At 31.6% G+C, this 13,355-nt stretch overlaps 1 protein-coding gene across 8 annotated transcripts in view; it reads right to left on the minus strand.

Moving 5' to 3' along the window:
* Positions 1-10,916, minus strand: part of LOC118195845 (sodium channel protein para-like) — a 401,580-nt gene extending 390,664 nt beyond the window's left edge. For all 8 annotated transcript variants that reach the window (XM_085819569.1, XM_085819567.1, XM_085819570.1 and 5 more), the window contains exon 1: positions 10,039-10,916. The gene's annotated coding sequence lies outside the window, so the exon portion shown is untranslated. The remainder of the gene's footprint in view (positions 1-10,038) is intronic.
* Positions 10,917-13,355: the final 2,439 nt, after the last annotated feature.

Raw genomic sequence — 13,355 nt, forward strand, 5'->3', positions numbered from 1 at the left:
TCAGTATAAACTGAGAGGTGTCTAGAGAGCTAAATTCAAACACGCAGGATAAACTCAGAAGTAACTCCGATAGTACTCTTTTCAAACTCTTGAAACGTAGCTTAAATACTGCTTCTGAAACATGTTTATGTTAGCATACTACGTCATTTAAAAATTTACATTCCGGCAAGAAATTGAAATCAGGAGGGAAAGGAAAGTAAAACTAAAAATAATTGGGGTGCTACTTTGGTAAACAGTTGCACGGGATTTTTGGCGATTTTTTGGGCGAACGATACAACTTATGGTAAACCCATTGCTGGACAAGTTATTTATGGTAACCGACACTTTGTTGTTATTTTATTTAAAAAACAATGCGTTTTATTATGCATAAGTTCCGTGTTTTAAATATTATTTATGGCTTCTAAATATTAAAAATCATTTTAATTTTGCATTTTTATTTGAAATAAAAAATTTATTGTTTATGATATTTTATATAATTTTATGTTGTGGATGATGTAATCAATGACGTCACCTTACTCTAAAAGTAATTGGTTTTAATATCTATAAAATTAATCTAATGTTTTAAACATTATTTATGTCTGTTAAATATTAAAATACAATTTAATTTTGCCTTTTTGTTGAAAAATGAATTTATTATGTATGATTATTTAAATAATTTTAATTCCAGGCGTGATGTAATCAGTCCCTGATCGGTTAAAGAATATATGTGCATTAACGAGCTGCAATATCAGCTCCCTGATTGGTTACTGAATATTTGTGCATTACCGTGCCATTTTAAAGAAATAGAATAAAATAAATTTCTTATTCATCTCTTGGAATTCTTTAACTTTCATAGCGAACGGATATGTCGCTTTCAAAGATGAATGCTCTTATTGGCACGTACCAAGAATTATTGGTATCGAAATCAAAAAATTGTCAAAGACCTTATTTTGGGTAACCTGGCTTTCCTAATCAAAGATTTATTTATAAATTGTTACAAGGGTCAGAGGAAATTTATTTTAAATTTTCGGAGGAAACCTCGCAGCAATTTAACATATGTTTTAATGTAAAATAATCATACCTTGTAAAACTTATTTTAAAGTATTTAAATTTAAGTAATATTTTAATTCTTTTAAATGTTGATATAATGTTTTTAATTCGATATTCAATTTAAGTAATATTTTAATCTAATTAAACAATGGCGCAATGTTTTTATAGCGGTTTTTTTATTCTATTTCTTTTCTGTAGGAAAGTAGTAATTTAACCTTATGTTAGTATTTTATACTCGTCGTAAGTGTATTTATTTACATTTGCCTGCCATCTTAAAAAACCAACGTTTTCAACAAATAACTAATCCTTTATTTTTAACGATATTTATTTTTTTAAAGTTTCGAATACTTTATTATACGTCAAAACAGCGTTTTTCAAGATGGCTGACGATTATAAAAACCGCGCCAACGTGAATCGCCAAAAATCCGTGAAAACGTCTACTAAAGTAGCACTATAATTGGTTAGAATAAAAGTAAATCCAAAAAGTCCAATATTACGCTCAAAAAGACGTTTTTTAACGTGTTGTGCGTTATCTTTATTTATTAAGTATCATTTAAACCACATAAAATTCAATTTAACAGCAATACCACGAAATATTTGAAAACAATAAAATAGCATATCTTTAGAATTTTCGATACACAGTCTTGCGCGCTGGAGATACAGATTTTTTCCGTACAGTGTTGCCATGGCTTTGTTTGAAATCGTTGAGTTTGTTAATCAAAAATTCGTTTAAAGTTTTAAAAAATTCGAAATAGATAATAAAAAAATCGAAATTCAAAATTCGTGCTTCCAACTGTCCATATTCGGTTGGAGGACCACGTTATTCAAAGTTGGATGGCTCTAGGTGCCGTTGATTTTTCACAATGCGAAAAACATGCATGCATTCATGCAAATTCTTCATTGTTTAGTTTCTTTAAGTACATGGCAATAATATGTGATAGCAACAGTTTGAAAAGCTAACCAACGCAGATAGTGAAACAACGCAAAACGCCGTTTTGAGACTAATATCCTTTTGGGTCTAACGACATAATCTTAAATTATCAGTGAATAGTGAAATAGCTCTTGTGTACATTTATCTTGATGCAAAGAAAGACATTCATACAAAAAAATGAATATCTTTAACTCATTCAAACATATATTGTGATAGATCTTTTAGGAAGAAGATATTCATTGAATGATAGTTACTTGAAATAACCATCTCCTCAAATTATCTCAAGTTAATCAATAATCTCCTTAAATCAACAAACCTGTTCACGATCAAGAAATGCTTCAGAATGTTTCTGCAAAACCACACGCTTTGTTGCTATTTAATATAAAGCAAGCATTATCATTGACCTGGGATGGCATCTTCAACATAGAGTCTTATGAAATACTTGACGTGAAGAACCTAACATAGAAAGGACCCAACAGCCATTTAAAAAAAGTATCTTGCCATCTTGAAGAAGGAAGGGAAAACAAACGGGGATTAACAAAGGATCTTTAAGCCACTTTAAAAATCTTAAGTAAATCTCCATAACATTTTATCGATCTGAAGCAGCACAGTCCTTCGAATGTACAAAAAAAAAATTTCTTTCTGTAGTATAGAAAAGTCGTTAAGCTGTCTAAAAAGCATTTAAATAGCCCATTTTTTGTTTTTCTTTCATGAAAATTTTAAAAATGATTCAATTATTTTTCCCCATAAAGATAACGCATTCAAATACACTTATTAGATGCATCTTTTTATAAACTGCTAGATTCGGCATGGTTCTCGAGGTAAATATTTTGAAGATCTTTTCTATGCTACGATGCTATACAGCTGTTATTCATTTCACATACAAGTCACCCATGTTCTCATAAATTTTGTTGACTATGCATATTAGCCCCTGCTAGTGGCCAGAACTATAAGCTGGCAATGGTAACAGCATGTGTGCGCGTAGCGCTATCCCATATTTGATCGAGAACACCCCATTACACCAAAAGGTGGACAGTTTCTTAGCAACCTAGGGAACAGCCAGTAACCGCATGCTTGTAAGTACTATTATCCGAGTAATAGCAGCTGCACTTGAATGTGCTTCAACAAGAATTATGTGGCTGTCAAAGTCAGATAATGGTGATTAAAATCGTCACGTAAGCCTTAAACTAAAGAACAAGCAATAGCCAAAACATGCTTGCGAAAACAAAACAAAAGATTCGAGCATCAATATAAAAAGGATAAATTCAAACAACTGTAGCATTGGGAACAAACTATATCCATGCAACATACATATCAGTACAATAGGGAACAAACATGAATAAACGAGAATGCTCAAGTAAAGTTAATATCCGAGGTTCTGTTGTTCGTCATCTCTCATCACTAACGTTTTGAAAGAAATTTAGAGCACTGAGAAGGAGAATAATATACATGCGTGTTTCATCCAGATTTTAAACCGGGTAAAGCATTCTGAATCCTGAAAATCCACTGATATGCAGTTAAGGGGTTAGCTACCAAGTTAACCTCTTAAGGGGACTCATACCACCGTAAAACCTATAAGATTTTCGAATATGTGACTGTTGCAAGAATTAGGATAACTTATCGTTGTTAAAAGCAATTACTTGTAACTTTTTACAGCTGACTACATAATATAGCTACTTTCTGAAATAGTAATCAGAAAGTTTGTGTTGCCACAAATATTTTTCTAATTAAATCCGCTTTGTGACAGAATTTTTCGTTATGTTACTACCTTGTGCGCACAGTTTAAACCATTCTGTTGCATAATTTAATTCCATATTTAATATATAGTTTTTATAACATTTGGAAACTACTGTGAATCAAAAATTCTAAGAATTTCGTGTTACATTTTTATTTTATTTGGAGTTTAGTTTATAAAATGTATTTTATTTAAAAAGTCTGTAATGTTTTCGTGCATAAAAGTTTTTAATATTAAAATATTCATCAGATTTTGGGTTCAGCTAGAAAATAGTGCCCATATAAAGAATTCCATCAAATTTCAAGTATGTACCATTAGCCAATTTTAAAATATCATGCGCGCAAGGTGGAAACATGACGAAACATTTTGTCAAAAAGCGGATTAAATTAAAAAAATATTTGTGGCGACACAAATTTTCTGGTTATTAGTTTCTAAAGCAGCTATATTATGTTTCTAAAGCAGCTATATAGTATGTCAGCTGTAAAAAGTTAAAAGTAATTGCTTTTAGAAAACAAATAAAATATTCCAATTCTTGCAACAGTCACATAGTCGAAGATCATAAGGGGTTTAAGGTGTATGAGCCCCCTTAACTGCATGCTTAAAAGGATGGCTACAGTTCCTTATTGAATTCGTCTGAAGAATACAGAGGCCGTTTGCACATTTTTAGACGATTTCCCTTGTACTTACAGAACTATTTAGCCTAAAATTTTTTTAAAAATATTCTGTTTGATAACCTTTATTCTTCATTGTAATTCATATGACAATGATGGCGTTTTCAGTATTAAAAGAGAGGATTTTATCCCATTCCTCTTCAACAGCTTTCCAAAGTCCAAGGAGAGTTGTATGTCAACGTTTGGAGAATTTACTTTTTAAAAGTCCAAAAGCCATCGATGATACATCAGAATATTTAGTGGGGATATGAGTGAAGAGCAGGTACTTGATACCCGTTTCTTGTTCCATATTTTCCTGGAAATTAACAGTGGATTTTGACGCATGGCTGCATGCTTTGTCTTGATGCAATTCTACTGATTGATGGCACTGTGGCTAAGCAGAAGGTGTTTCATATTTGAAAATTGGATATCAGATATATTCCTGATAATATGCGGAATAGATCTTAACATTTCCCTTCAGTCTTTTTATCTTTAATTTGCCATTATATGAAAAACCCACAGCAGTCATAAATCCCTTTGAAAAACTTTTCTCAGATTCTTTGACCCTGTTTCAAGAATTTTTCCTTCTCTTTGATGATAATGGATCTCGTTTTATTGCAGTCGTTTAAATACACCCAAGATTCAGCTATTACGACCATATTTTTCCATTTTTGTCCGGATAAATGTTTCTCATAAAGCATTCTGAAGCATGTTCTGCATTCGGTGATATGATGTGGGGAAAGGCGATGCACATTATGTTTTGTCACCTTTCTAAGATTCAAATCACCATTAATCACTTTGTTTGCAGTTGACACTAAGCATATCAGTGTGACTGTCTTTTGACTTAGCTGAATTTCCTTTTACTTTTGCAAAATTCGAAACATTTAGTTTTGTTTTACATAATTTGGAACAATTTTTTCCCTTGAAGCCAAGCTTTTTTTTCCCTTTCTTACTGACAAAAAAATGTGCCTCTGTAGATGACATGTTCATTAGTCAGAGTAAAATGTAAATGTTTAGTCTAAGGAAGAGAATAATAAAATTTATATACAACTTTAAAGTGCTGAAAACTTATTTTTAATTTCCCAGGGTTTTCAATTAAAAAAAAATCTCAGAACGAATCCAAATTGCATTCTTGAATTTGAAGTATATTATCCCTCATTTCTGATTCACACAATTTTTTTTGAAATAATATTATGTCTCTAAGGAAGAACTACCAGACATTCATTCGATTAACGTCTAATTTTGCAAAAATGTCAAGCAAGAGATGTTGAAACTCATTATGGAAACGTGATTACTCATTGGAACAGGGGTCATTCGAATCCAAGCACAAAGTATCACGCAACACAGCAATCGGACGTGCCAGATCTCGGGCTTTGTTCTTAAGAATGGTCATGCGGAACTCATTTTCAGCTCGAACCACCTGAAGATTACGGGAGCACCAACCAATTTTGGCAGTTGTTCAAAACCGGTCGAGGTTTTACGAATGGCACAAAAACAAATATTTCTTGGCGCCACTAACCAGGGAATTCGTCCAAGTTATAGTAAGGAAGGTTTGAAGTTCATTCATGCCTAAATAGTTTGGCGGTCATAGTTACTACAGTGAGGTTAACGCACCCCAAGCAACTAAGACTGAAGTTTTAAAATACTGACTGACAATTTTAAAAAAAAGTATTCGAAATAAATATTGGTATAAATTTTATCATTATGAATTCATAATACAAATAATTTACGCAGTTTAAAATTATTGCTCCTTTATATAGAAAGCTTTAAGTATTCTCAAAGTTTTGTTGTAATCATGGCAAATACGATAATCATAGAACTATTAAGCATTTATACACACACCAAAGGATTTTATAATATCCCACTGTAATTAGAACTGATTTAAATTAATCCAGATAATATAAGTAAATATGTACATGCACCTTAGATAAAAATTTTTATTAAAACACTATTTATATAAAATACAGTTTTATCAGTAATACTAAAAGCCACTTCTAATATTCTTTAACTAAAAGTTATGAGATGTAAATAAATATTTCAGTTAATATAATGTGTATGACTTCAAGTAGAAAATTAACGTTTATACATGAAAAGGATATTTATACATACCTAATTATATATTATGCGTGAATAAATAGTCATGCGTGGGAAACATAATTAAAATGTTGTATAATACCATTGTATTACACATTATTATAATAATTTACATTTATAATTTGCATTATTATAACTGTAAGACCTATCTCTGTTATTCCACATAAACTAAATTAGATCCTACAATGGAACCTGGCGAACTCTCGCACAAGCGTGAATAAATTACCAGCACAGAAGAAAGGGTGGGAAATAACCCTTAATTAATTCAAACTAATTTAACAGAAAGGCATAGACTTCGTGCGTTACAAAAAACACCGTTCACTTTCGGTGGGATGGTAACTAAACGTAGACTATAATACAAGGTCAAACCTGAAAATAAATAGTGCGAGAACGCACTTTAATTTGCGCCTAAGAGGTGGACTCACAGAAATGTAACCGGCGTGATACTAAACTGATAGGGCCAAGAGGCTTATTAGCGTGACCGCGAAATAACAACGAAACGTGCGCTTCGCTAGCGAAACACGCTCTGAATAAAGTGAGATAATCACACGTTTAATTAGCATTTCACTTAACTTTAAATTTACATCCTGGCGTGAGAATGTGAGGGGAAGTTGAGAAGTTTAGAAAAAGAAATAAATTTGTTATGCAAAATAAGGAAAACCCTACAAAACTATGGAATGAATACATGTGTGCGCCGAAAAGGATTGTATTACCCATACTTTAAATTTATTAAAAATTATTGGCTTTTTAAAATAATGAAACACTGTTATCAATTCTATAGCTATTCTCGATGTTCTGACCTTACTTTAAAACTTTCTGCTTCGTATTTTTCTTTTTGCCTGGTGTCAAAAAACATTTTTATAAAAATGCTTACAATAAATTTTTTTGCCACCCTATAATTTTATTAATTAAGATATTTGGCATTTTGTTTAAGAGATGAAACTTTGTCTATACGATTGCCATATTGGTATCTCTGTCATACTATAACAGTTCTATTTATAACCATATACTTGTTTTCAGTACATGTACTTGCTATTAGCTCATGCACTTGTTTTCAGTCATACAAAATATATAAGCCCATTTCATTAGCTAGAAGTATATTTAAAATTTCTAATTATTTGAAGAATTTCCTTTAAACCGAAATTTAGATTAAAGTTTTTAGTACTTGTTTATATATGAAATTATAACTGTATCGTAATCTGTGTTATCTTTACTTGCGTAAATGCATTGTGCTTCATTTATGTTTAGAAATAAAATATGATAAAATATATTATCATCTTATTCCATTTCTTAATAAGTTATAATCTTCCAAAATTAATATACTTGTATACCTTGTTTTAATTCAAATTTGTAGGTCATAGCAGTCTAGGTGAGTTGCTACCCATTTTATCATCCCTATGAGTGTTTGTATTTTACAAATAAACCGATTTAAAACATGAATTTTGAATGTTTATTGTTTTTTTACTCTCGAATAAAATACGTGATGATATAAAAGATGAGTTAAATTCAGTCGTGTAAGAAAAAATAAATTACTTTATTTTGTTTAAATCACATCCAAAATTTTGCGAAATTATTTGAAGGTCGTTTAAGATCTAAATATTTTTACCAGGTTTTAACATTAACAAAAATTAATAAAAATCTCAGGCTGACAAGTTTCAAGAGAAGCTTTAATTTACTACTCTGAACAGTCAAATTTCAATCCGCTATTTATGTTGGAGTGTTTGATATTTAACGGAAGTTAAGTTTCACTCTGGGTTGGAAGTAAAAGAAATATTTTGAATCATAATATGTTTTCAAATCCTATGTTCTCATTGTATTATACAGCAACAGTGCCACGGAAGGTTAAAAATGAACAACGAAACAATTATAAAAACAATCTTTATCTTCCTAAAAGATTAAAAATGTTAATTATTTGTTATTTAAGGAGCAAACTAACAAAACATGAACCAAATGAAGAGAGCGGCAGAATTAAGGTTAATTCATATGAAAAATGTCTTAAATAGAATACGTATACTCATAATAGGAAACCGAAGATAGATGAAACAAATGTATTATGAGAAAAAGTATTAGCTATAATTGGTATTCAAAATCTAAGGTTCTAATTAAATCATGAGAGCGTTTTGGTATTTATTATGAAAGCAAGAATATACCGAATAAAATGTATATAAAATTCATATTATTATAAGTATTATTTTAATTTAGAGCCCTAAGAATGGTTTGCTATACTAATATTTTCCATAAAAATATTTTCTAAGGATATTTTCTAAATAATAGCACGATAGAAAACTTGAAAATTGAATGATATATAATAGGACTATGCCTACATTTTGTACCATTCATTTTTACCTAACATTTTTGAAAAAATAAATGGATAATAATTTCTAATTAAACCAAAATCAGCAAGTTTAGAATTTAGATTAACAGAACATAGATTTTGGAAGAAATGATAATAAGCTCAGTTTTATAGCTAACACATTATTTTAAATCATAGGAAATCTAATATTATAGAAATATAATAATCTAATATCATAGAAATATAATAGCTTTAATACATATATTTAAATAAAGAATATAGAATTTATGAACTTAAGTTTTAGAAACGATATGAAATGATTATTAAACAATCTAAAGATCTATCAGATGGTAGTTTTGAGCTCACAGTAGTTTTTGTATCTATAACAACAAAAAGTATAATTGTTACAGATACACTTTCGCAATGGTTATAAACTAGTATTAAGATAATACCTAATGGTTATAAGATGCATACCATAAGGAAGACTAAACTTAAACATTCTTGCATTTCCTAACATGTAAAACAATACAATAGTGCATAACTTCGAAGGCTCATATCTGAAATCCAATTGTAAAATTATAAGTGAATGTTATTTCTGCATATATTATTCTTTAAATTCTTTAATTAGGAAATAAATTGAACAATTGAAAACTCGTAACTTATAATTCAAGTAATTAATGTTAAGGGCTAAAACATTTATTTTATATGTATTTTAAATAAACAGATCTCATTGCTGTAAGACAAGGGTAACATAATAATTGATTATATTAAAAAATTAGAGAAAAAAGAAAGCAAATTTTCAATAGTTAGAGTACACATTACATGTTGGATATTGTGCACATATGTAAACATTATATGTTATGATCATTAGACTAATTTCAATAATTCTGTTTTGAATTGAATACCTAGAGTTTTAATTTCTATTAATTTATCATAAATGAATTGTTAATTTCTTTTGCATTAAATCGAACAACTGGATTACACAATATCATTAATTATGCTTTGCGAATCATTCAAAATAACGCAAAATCTCAAACTATATTGTAAGAAATAATAAATTTTAATTGCATTCAAATACACTATATACGTATATATAATTTTTTCTGTGACTTCTACTGTTCAAATATCTTCATAACAACAATCATCTATTTGAATTTATATAAGCATGAAACATACACATGTTTAAAGCCACATTTAATAAAATAGTCAGGTTAAAAAAGAAGCTAAAACTTACCTTATTGTGACAACGACAAATAAATAAGTTTATAAAAATAAACGGTGTACATTTTAGGAAATATACACTTACCTGAGGTGGGAGTGTGTCAAATCTCAGCCATCATAAGCGTCTGCAGAGTAATAGACGTTCCTCATTGAGAAATGTACAGTTATCTTTCGCAAATAATCTCATATTTGAATTCAGTAACACGAATATATTAAAAAAGAATATAATCTGAAACACTGAGCTAACTTGGATCGGATGGAACCGGCAGGATCGGAAAAGAGCAACTCAAATGAAATCTAACACTTTTTCTTGCGGTAAAAGAGTCCTATTTCCCTAATGATATGGCATAATGCGAAGAATGGCCGGCTAAAGACGATTCAACAGCACAAGAAAAGCAGGTAGCATGGTAATGACGAACAAGAGCTAATATTATATCCGAGAGCGAAAAAGAAGTTCAAAATCGGATCAAGATTCCAAACTATGGCCCATCACCACCAGTCCGCCATCTTGCTTTGGCTAGACCAAAACACATCGCGAAACGCTTGGAGACAGATTCAGAATCTCCGATCCTGAAGATTGGTCCGGGCGCACATTTTTTTCAAGGGTCGGTAAGGACCACCAAGCGCAAGGACCCAAATTCACATCACCAAAAAAGCCTTCGACCTCAAATAAATTCTTTGCTTACGTCCATGGCTGGAGTGGATAACCTCAGAACAACAACTTGACTGATTTGCGTGTTAGAGAGCGGGTACTGGTCATCCGAGAGGCAGACGATTCGTCCGTTTTAAAGGATTTCCCTCTTCTTGACCGTGGTAAAATAATATTCCGACCAGAGTTTGGGAATGGCCCAATGGAGGATGGTCGCCAACAGTTGTCTGTGGGCCAGGAACATAGTACAGGCGTCAGAAAATTCTGGTGAGCGAGGAGCTGCAGATGAGGCTTGAAAGCAGCATCGGAGCAGTGGAGAGAAGGTCGAATCGATCGACCAGGCGTCATCTGAAAGTGCGCGGGTTCGTATGCGCAGTGGCTCGGGATGGAGTCTTCTTTACTCACGCCCTGCTATTCCTCCCCTTCTATGTTCCGTTCACCTCTTTCCTCTTGGGGTGCTAAGGCTCCCCCCGAAGGAATTTAATCAGCAAAATAATTTTAAAAAAATACGTTTTACGTAAATAAACAAAATTCTAAAGCAATTTTTGGCTCTGTGGAAAGATGTAGGTCATGTTAACCCTTCACTAAACAGGGTTTTATGCTTAACCAAAAGAGAAAAGAAGTTACAGGAAATGATTATAGCACACTTTATATAGCTACCCGAGAGGGAAAAACTCTAGTTATCTCTAAATTTGAATTTCAAGATAGTTACATACCCATATTAAAGAGAAGTTTTAACACTGTTGAGAGTACTCTTCAACTATATACAATACAGCTAGCTTAAAATTCATAAAATTATTTTATAGAAATTAAGAAAATATAGTAAAATAAATAATGTAATTACATTTATATGCCCTATATTGTATATTTATATGCTTAATGTTGAAAACTACTCTGCTGAACTACTTTAAGCATATTTTTATTTCTTATAATTTGCTCCCCTAGTATTTCCAGTGTTAAAAACTGCTAAATGCGGTTAGTTCGCCCTGGGTTCGAACACAAGCAACGAGGCTGCGTGATTGGTTTCAGTGGTTTTTTCCATGATTAACCTGAATACAAGCCAATTTCTCCTTAGAGTGTCCTCCATGAAGGCATCCCTTCTTGTGCTTCGCCATGACATCAGATAACGCAACGTAACCTAACGTTTATTTTTATAACTATCATAAAGAAAATACTGAAATCATACAACAATAAATGAAAGGCAGAATACGTTTTTATGATGATCAACGTTAGTATTCGTTATTTAAAAACATACATGAGTTAGGTTTATATAAAACAACGCAGAATGTTAAGAAAATATTTCCTAGAGATTTGAGGATGAGAATGTGAAGTAGGAATGAAATACAAGGCACATCCAATAAAAATGATGATAAAAAAAAAAAAAAAAGAGAATTAAATTTTTAACTGATGGTGCAACCAGTTTTATGTTATGCTTATAAGGAAAGACAGTGATTTGTGTTTCATGTTCAAATTTATAATTCAATATGGAAAGCAGAATTCTGAAGAGCTGGACTTAAGATAAAAGTTGTTATGTACCTTCATTCAGACGGCTGGTTATTTAGCACCAAACTGGAAAGGATAAATATGCATCTGACCAGCTGATAATATCTTATAATATAAACTACTTTGCCATACTAAATATTAGTTTCGTCTTATTTCACAGTTTTCCAAAACGTTTATAGAGAAATCAGGTTATTTCGAAGCAATGTGCATTGAGCAATGCCCAGGTGGGGACTCGAACGTATACCTCTCGAATATGCGCCGAGTGTGCTAACTGTTACACCGCGAAGGTATGCTTAAAGTGGGTGTGCTATTATGGCAAAGCCTCGAGGGCTATCTCATGCTTAAAAGAGGGAGAAAGTACCTTATATACTTTCCTTTTAAAGGGCGACTGGGGATTAATGGACCTAGTCGCCAAATCCTGGGGGTGAAGAATCATCATCCACTAACTTTTAGTTTGGGTGCCACTGTAGAGACATTAGGTTATTTTGATGCTGAAGAAATGAAAAAATGAGCAATGCCGTCACCGGGTTCGAGCCTGGACCTCTCGAATATGCACCGAGTGTCCTAACCGTTACACGACGAAGGCATGCTGGAAGGAGAGGAGAAAATACCTTATACGTTTACGTTAAATATTTGCCAAAGGTTGGCTAACCGGTATTGGAAGATGAAAAGATCCTTTTATACAGACTTCGCAGTTAATTTACAGATTTGATTTTAGAAGAAATAACAATATTTAAAGTAAACGCTATTCATTAGTAAACACAACTCCTGTTAATGATGGGTTTTGACAAACATAAATTATCTCTGAAGCTATTAACATCTCTACTATTATCCTTTTTTCAGACACCCCATTTTAAATTTTCTGATGTTTCAAGCAGAAACAATTTGCTTAAATTACGTAAAGTAATCAATGCTTAAAAAGCTGTAATTATTTCTTTAAAAAAATCAGATTTAGACTTTAAAAAACGAAACCAAATCTCTGATGTCTTTGTCTTCACAACGTCAAGCCTATTTCTAAACAAACCGGTGAAAAACCAAGAAAAATATAGCAATCTAGATGCTCAATCTTATAGAATTTTAAGTAGTAAAAAATAGAGTTTGGAGATATTTTGGAGAGATAATATTAATTTTGGCATTGCCACTTGACTTGGCAAAACTTTACGAGATATTTTTTCCCTTCTTCAATCATGCCTTTGTGGTGCCCATTCATCGCGTATTTTACAGGTTCAGGCTCGAGAATTGGCGAGAAC

This window comes from Stegodyphus dumicola, chromosome 6, assembly GCF_044657685.1.
Source record: "Stegodyphus dumicola isolate Sdum_Otavi_A_Nest chromosome 6, ASM4465768v1".
Lineage (NCBI taxonomy): Eukaryota > Metazoa > Arthropoda > Arachnida > Araneae > Eresidae > Stegodyphus > Stegodyphus dumicola.